Source organism: Pseudophryne corroboree, chromosome 10 (genome assembly GCF_028390025.1).
Source record: "Pseudophryne corroboree isolate aPseCor3 chromosome 10, aPseCor3.hap2, whole genome shotgun sequence".
Classification (NCBI taxonomy): domain Eukaryota; kingdom Metazoa; phylum Chordata; class Amphibia; order Anura; family Myobatrachidae; genus Pseudophryne; species Pseudophryne corroboree.
The window spans coordinates 168,978,858-168,987,331 of record NC_086453.1 but is presented as its reverse complement, the minus strand read 5'-3'; the positions used below and the strand labels follow the sequence as shown (position 1 = coordinate 168,987,331).

Here is an 8,474-nt window from a genome sequence, read left to right as displayed (position 1 = left end):
TTGACCTTGTTATCAGATTTTGGTGATCTTTAAGTAGACAAGTCAAAATTTCAAACCCCCTCTTATGGTGTAGGGTACCTGGCCTTCTCTGATGTAATCAGAGTTAGATTTGATTCAGTGATTTTATAAAAACAGCTAGGAAGCACAATTTAGCAGTGGGTTGCAGAGAAAAAGAAATATGCTGGCAAAAATATCCAATTGAGTGATTAAACAGCTCTTCATTATCTGACTTTATTTTTATGCTAACAAATTTGTTCTCTGAAAAGTGTCCACAAAGCCAAGTCTCTGATTAACACCTTTGTGGGGATGGTTTTTCACCTATTACTAAATTAAACTTGCTTCATTGGAAAGGCAGCAAGATGCATCCTCATTTCAATGTCTACTGAAATAATACAGGTTGACACCAGGAAACATTAACGCCACTGCATCCTTGCTGCTTTCTCATGTGGAAGTCTGTTTAATGTGAAAACAAGGTGATATCTAATTAGCACACAGGTAAGGAATTAAGAAAATCTTTATTTAAGGGTGAAGATGTTTCTCACAAAATCGTTGCCCCAATGCATCATTGAAATTCAAGCTGGAAAGATGATTTTAATATATCACTTGTACATTTTGTATTGCTCTTCTGGTGACAATGTAGTTTGTTTTTGTCAATTACCATTTTAATAATCAGGTAAAGAAAATTAAGTGGATTTTTGAAAGAAAACAATACTGTCAATATACTATTAAAACAAATTAAAATGGTAAAAGTTATTGTACTTTAAGTAAAAATAAAAGAGCAAAAATATCAATCCCAGTTTTGGATTACTTAAATAAAAAAAAAAATGCATATAGCAGAGGATAGTTTCAATCTGCCTACCTCTGGGTTATGGACCCAGCATGCTTCCATTGCAGTACTCTGCTGCACATGTAAGTGCAAGAGATCCTGAAGCACTCACTCATCATGGGAAAGTACCAATGTGTTTCTTCATTGGTTGATGGAAGAAACATCTTACAAAAACTCTCCAGATTATTGACTTTTTACAGTTTTTCTAGGAAACGTTCTATATGAATGCTTATTAGCCTTTGTCAGTATGTACTTTTTCAAAGTGTCGCTGTGGCGCAATCAGTTAGTGTGTACGGCTATTAACCAAAAGGTTGGTGGTTCAATCCCACCCAGGGACGTAATTGACCTTGTTATCAGATTTTGGTGATCTTTAAGTAGACAAGTCAAAATTTCAAACCCCCTGTTATGGTGTAGGGTACCTGGCCTTCTCTGATGTAATCAGAGTTAGATTTGATTCAGTGATTTTATAAAAACAGCTAGGAAGCACAATTTAGCAGTGGGTTGCAGAGAAAAAGAAATATGCTGGCAAAAATATCCAATTGAGTGATTAAACAGCTCTTCATTATCTGGCTTTATTTTTATGCTAACAAATTTGTTCTCTGAATAGTGTCCACAAAGCCAAGTCTCTGATTAACACCTTTGTAGGGATGGTTTTTCACCTATTACTAAATTAAACTTGCTTCATTGGAAAGGCAGCAAGATGCATCCTCATTTCAATGTCTATTGAATTAATACAGGTTGACACCAGGAAACATTAACGCCACTGCATCCTTGCTGCTTTCTCATGTGGAAGTCTGTTTAATGTGAAAACAAGGTGATATCTAATTAGCACACAGGTAAGGAATTAAGAAAATCTTTATTTAAGGGTGAAGATGTTTCTCACAAAATCGTTGCCCCAATGCATCATTGAAATTCAAGCTGGAAAGATGATTTTAATATATCACTTGTACATTTTGTATTGCTCTTCTGGTGACAATGTAGTTTGTTTTTGTCAATTACCATTTTAATAATCGGGTAAAGAAAATTAAGTGGATTTTTGAAAGAAAACAATACTGTCAATATACTATTAAAACAAATTAAAATGGTAAAAGTTATTGTACTTTAAGTAAAAATAAAAGAGCAAAAATATCAATCCCAGTTTTGGATTACTTTAATTAACAAAAAAAAATGCATATAGCAGAGGATAGTTTCAATCTGCCTACCTCTGGGTTAATGGCCCAGCATGCTTCCATTGCAGTACTCTGCTGCACATGTAAGTGCAAGAGATCCTGAAGCACTCACTCATCATGGGAATGTACCAATGTGTTTCTTCATTGGTTGATGGAAGAAACATCTTACAAAAACTCTCCAGATTATTGACTATTTAAAGTTTTTCTAGGAAACGTTCTAGATGAATGCTTATTAGCCTTTGTCAGTATGCAGTTTCGCAAAGTGTCTCTGTGGCGCAATTGGTTAGCGTGTTTGGTTATTAACCAAAGGGTTGGTGGTTCAATCCCACCCAGGGATGTAATTGACCTTGTTATCAGATTTTGGTGATCTTTAAGTAGACATGTCAAAATTTCAAACCCCCTCTTATGGTGTAGGGTACCTGGCCTTCTCTGATGTAATCAGAGTTAGATTTGATTAAGTGATTTTATAAAAAAAAACAGCTAGGAAGCACAATTTAGCAGTGGGTTGCAGAGAAAAAGAAATATGCTGGCAGAAAAATCCAATTGAGTGATTAAACAGCTCTTCATTTTCTGGCTTTATTTTTATGCTAACAAATTTGTTCTCTGAAAAGTGTCCACAAAGCCAAGTCTCTGATTAACACCTTTGTAGGGATGGTTTTTCACCTATTACTAAATTAAACGTGCTTCATTGGAAAGGCAGCAAGATGCATCCTCATTTCAATATCTACTGAAATAATACAGGTTGACACCAGGAAACATTAACGCCACTGCATCTGTGCTGCTCTCTCATATGGAAGTCTGTTTAATGTGAAAACAAGGTGATATCTAATTAGCACACAGGTAAGGAATTAAGAAAATCTTTATTTAAGGGTGAAGATGTTTCTCACAAAATCGTTGCCCCAATGCATCATTGAAATTCAAGCTGGAAAGATGATTTTAATATATCACTTGTACATTTTGTATTGCTCTTCTGGTGACAATGTAGTTTGTTTTTGTCAATTACCATTTTAATAATAGGGTAAAGAAAATTAAGTGGATTTTTGAAAGAAAACAATACTGTCAATATACTATTAAAACAAATTAAAATGGTAAAAGTTATTGTACTTTAAGTAAAAATAAAAGAGCAAAAATATCAATCCCAGTTTTGGATTACTTAAATAAAAAAAAATGCATATAGCAGAGGATAGTTTCAATCTGCCTACCTCTGGGTTATGGACCCAGCATGCTTCCATTGCAGTACTCTGCTGCACATGTAAGTGCAAGAGATCCTGAAGCACTCACTCATCATGGGAAAGTACCAATGTGTTTCTTCATTGGTTGATGGAAGAAACATCTTACATAAACTCTCCAGATTATTGACTTTTTACAGTTTTTCTAGGAAACGTTCTAGATGAATGCTTATTAGTCTTTGTCAGTATGGACTTTTGCAAAGTGTCGCTGTGGCGCAATCAGTTAGTGTGTACGGCTATTAACCAAAAGGTTGGTGGTTCAATCCCACCCAGGGACGTAATTGACCTTGTTATCAGATTTTGGTGATCTTTAAGTAGACAAGTCAAAATTTCAAACCCCCTGTTATGGTGTAGGGTACCTGGCCTTCTCTGATGTAATCAGAGTGAGATTTGATTCAGTGATTTTATAAAAACAGCTAGGAAGCACAATTTAGCAGTGTGTTGCAGAGAAAAAGAAATATGCTGGCAAAAATATCCAATTGAGTGATTAAACAGCTCTTCATTATCTGGCTTTATTTTTATGCTAACAAATTTGTTCTCTGAAAAGTGTCCACAAAGCCAAGTCTCTGATTAACACCTTTGTAGGGATGGTTTTTCACCTATTACTAAATTAAACTTGCTTCATTGGAAAGGCAGCAAGATGCATCCTCATTTCAATGTCTACTGAATTAATACAGGTTGACACCAGGAAACATTAACGCCACTGCATCCTTGCTGCTTTCTCATGTGGAAGTCTGTTTAATGTGAAAACAAAGTGATATCTAATTAGCACACAGGTAAGGAATTAAGAAAATCTTTATTTAAAGGTGAAGATGTTTCTCACAAAATCGTTGCCCCAATGCATCATTGAAATTCAAGCTGGAAAGATGATTTTAATATATCACTTGTACATTTTGTATTGCTCTTCTGGTGACAATGTAGTTTGTTTTTGTCAATTACCATTTTAATAATCGGGTAAAGAAAATTAAGTAGATTTTTGAAAGAAAACAATACTGTCAATATACTATTAAAACAAATTAAAATGGTAAAAGTTATTGTACTTTAAGTAAAAATAAAAGAGCAAAAATATCAATCCCAGTTTTGGATTACTTTAATTAACAAAAAAAAAATGCATATAGCAGAGGATAGTTTCAATCTGCCTACCTCTGGGTTAATGGCCCAGCATGCTTCCATTGCAGTACTCTGCTGCACATGTAAGTGCAAGAGATCCTGAAGCACTCACTCACTCATCATGGGAAAGTACCAATGTGTTTCTTCATTGGTTGATGGAAGAAACATCTTACAAAAACTCTCCAGATTATTGACTTTTTAAAGTTTTTCTAGGAAACGTTTATGATGAATGCTTATTAGCCTTTGTCAGTATGCATTTTTGCAAAGTGTCTCTGTGGCGCAATTGGTTAGCGTGTTTGGTTATTAACCAAAGGGTTGGTGGTTCAATCCCACCCGGGGAAGTAATTGACCTTGTTATCAGATTTTGGTGATCTTTAAGTAGACAAGTCAAAATTTCAAACCCCCTCTTATGGTGTAGGGTACCTGGCCTTCTCTGATGTAATCAGAGTTAGATTTGATTCAGTGATTTTATAAAAACAGCTAGGAAGCACAATTTAGCAGTGGGTTGCAGAGAAAAAGTAATATGCTGGCAAAAATATCCAATTGAGTGATTAAACAGCTCTTCATTATCTGACTTTATATTTATGCTAACAAATTTGTTCTCTGAAAAGTGTCCACAAAGCCAAGTCTTTGATTAACACCTTTGTAGGGATGGTTTTTCACCTATTACTAAATTAAACTTGCTTCATTGGAAAGGCAGCAAGATGCATCCTCATTTCAATGTCTACTGAAATAATACAGGTTGACACCAGGAAACATTAACGCCACTGCATCCTTGCTGCTTTCTCATGTGGAAGTCTGTTTAATGTGAAAACAAGGTGATATCTAATTAGCACACAGGTAAGGAATTAAGAAAATCTTTATTTAAGGGTGAAGATGTTTCTCACAAAATCGTTGCCCCAATGCATCATTGAAATTCAAGCTGGAAAGATGATTTTAATATATCACTTGTACATTTTGTATTGCTCTTCTGGTGACAATGTAGTTTGTTTTTGTCAATTACCATTTTAATAATCAGGTAAAGATAATTAAGTGGATTTTTGAAAGAAAACAATACTGTCAATATACTATTAAAACAAATTAAAATGGTAAAAGTTATTGTACTTTAAGTAAAAATAAAAGAGCAAAAATAGCAATCCCAGTTTTGGATTACTTAAATAAAAAAAAAATGCATATAGCAGAGGATAGTTTCAATCTGCCTACCTCTGGGTTATGGACCCAGCATGCTTCCATTGCAGTACTCTGCTGCACATGTAAGTGCAAGAGATCCTGAAGCACTCACTCATCATGGGAAAGTACCAATGTGTTTCTTCATTGGTTGATGGAAGAAACATCTTACATAAACTCTCCAGATTATTGACTTTTTACAGTTTTTCTAGGAAACGTTCTAGATGAATGCTTATTAGTCTTTGTCAGTATGGACTTTTGCAAAGTGTCGCTGTGGCGCAATCAGTTAGTGTGTACGGCTATTAACCAAAAGGTTGGTGGTTCAATCCCACCCAGGGACGTAATTGACCTTGTTATCAGATTTTGGTGATCTTTAAGTAGACAAGTCAAAATTTCAAACCCCCTGTTATGGTGTAGGGTACCTGGCCTTCTCTGATGTAATCAGAGTGAGATTTGATTCAGTGATTTTATAAAAACAGCTAGGAAGCACAATTTAGCAGTGTGTTGCAGAGAAAAAGAAATATGCTGGCAAAAATATCCAATTGAGTGATTAAACAGCTCTTCATTATCTGGCTTTATTTTTATGCTAACAAATTTGTTCTCTGAAAAGTGTCCACAAAGCCAAGTCTCTGATTAACACCTTTGTAGGGATGGTTTTTCACCTATTACTAAATTAAACTTGCTTCATTGGAAAGGCAGCAAGATGCATCCTCATTTCAATGTCTACTGAATTAATACAGGTTGACACCAGGAAACATTAACGCCACTGCATCCTTGCTGCTTTCTCATGTGGAAGTCTGTTTAATGTGAAAACAAAGTGATATCTAATTAGCACACAGGTAAGGAATTAAGAAAATCTTTATTTAAAGGTGAAGATGTTTCTCACAAAATCGTTGCCCCAATGCATCATTGAAATTCAAGCTGGAAAGATGATTTTAATATATCACTTGTACATTTTGTATTGCTCTTCTGGTGACAATGTAGTTTGTTTTTGTCAATTACCATTTTAATAATCGGGTAAAGAAAATTAAGTAGATTTTTGAAAGAAAACAATACTGTCAATATACTATTAAAACAAATTAAAATGGTAAAAGTTATTGTACTTTAAGTAAAAATAAAAGAGCAAAAATATCAATCCCAGTTTTGGATTACTTTAATTAACAAAAAAAAAAATGCATATAGCAGAGGATAGTTTCAATCTGCCTACCTCTGGGTTAATGGCCCAGCATGCTTCCATTGCAGTACTCTGCTGCACATGTAAGTGCAAGAGATCCTGAAGCACTCACTCACTCATCATGGGAAAGTACCAATGTGTTTCTTCATTGGTTGATGGAAGAAACATCTTACAAAAACTCTCCAGATTATTGACTTTTTAAAGTTTTTCTAGGAAACGTTTATGATGAATGCTTATTAGCCTTTGTCAGTATGCATTTTTGCAAAGTGTCTCTGTGGCGCAATTGGTTAGCGTGTTTGGTTATTAACCAAAGGGTTGGTGGTTCAATCCCACCCGGGGAAGTAATTGACCTTGTTATCAGATTTTGGTGATCTTTAAGTAGACAAGTCAAAATTTCAAACCCCCTCTTATGGTGTAGGGTACCTGGCCTTCTCTGATGTAATCAGAGTTAGATTTGATTCAGTGATTTTATAAAAACAGCTAGGAAGCACAATTTAGCAGTGGGTTGCAGAGAAAAAGTAATATGCTGGCAAAAATATCCAATTGAGTGATTAAACAGCTCTTCATTATCTGACTTTATATTTATGCTAACAAATTTGTTCTCTGAAAAGTGTCCACAAAGCCAAGTCTTTGATTAACACCTTTGTAGGGATGGTTTTTCACCTATTACTAAATTAAACTTGCTTCATTGGAAAGGCAGCAAGATGCATCCTCATTTCAATGTCTACTGAAATAATACAGGTTGACACCAGGAAACATTAACGCCACTGCATCCTTGCTGCTTTCTCATGTGGAAGTCTGTTTAATGTGAAAACAAGGTGATATCTAATTAGCACACAGGTAAGGAATTAAGAAAATCTTTATTTAAGGGTGAAGATGTTTCTCACAAAATCGTTGCCCCAATGCATCATTGAAATTCAAGCTGGAAAGATGATTTTAATATATCACTTGTACATTTTGTATTGCTCTTCTGGTGACAATGTAGTTTGTTTTTGTCAATTACCATTTTAATAATCAGGTAAAGAAAATTAAGTGGATTTTTGAAAGAAAACAATACTGTCAATATACTATTAAAACAAATTAAAATGGTAAAAGTTATTGTACTTTAAGTAAAAATAAAAGAGCAAAAATAGCAATCCCAGTTTTGGATTACTTAAATAAAAAAAAAATGCATATAGCAGAGGATAGTTTCAATCTGCCTACCTCTGGGTTATGGACCCAGCATGCTTCCATTGCAGTACTCTGCTGCACATGTAAGTGCAAGAGATCCTGAAGCACTCACTCATCATGGGAAAGTACCAATGTGTTTCTTCATTGGTTGATGGAAGAAACATCTTACAAAAACTCTCCAGATTATTGACTTTTTACAGTTTTTCTAGGAAACGTTCTAGATGAATGCTTATTAGCCTTTGTCAGTATGTACTTTTGCAAAGTGTCGCTGTGGCGCAATCAGTTAGTGTGTACGGCTATTAACCAAAAGGTTGGTGGTTCAATCCCACCCAGGGACGTAATTGACCTTGTTATCAGATTTTGGTGATCTTTAAGTAGACAAGTCAAAATTTCAAACCCCCTCTTATGGTGTAGGGTACCTGGCCTTCTCTGATGTAATCAGAGTGAGATTTGATTCAGTGATTTTATAAAAACAGCTAGGAAGCACAATTTAGCAGTGTGTTGCAGAGAAAAAGAAATATGCTGGCAAAAATATCCAATTGAGTGATTAAACAGCTCTTCATTATCTGGCTTTATTTTTATGCTAACAAATTTGTTCTCTGAAAAGTGTCCACAAAGCCAAGTCTCTG

The 8,474-nt window shown here is 34.9% G+C and overlaps 1 non-coding gene across 1 annotated transcript; it reads left to right on the top strand.

The window, feature by feature from the left end:
• The first annotated feature begins 2,259 nt into the window (after window positions 1-2,259).
• Window positions 2,260-2,333, top strand: TRNAN-AUU (transfer RNA asparagine (anticodon AUU)). The gene has a single exon. It is a non-coding gene; the product is annotated as a tRNA-Asn (tRNA).
• The last annotated feature ends 6,141 nt before the right edge of the window (window positions 2,334-8,474 follow it).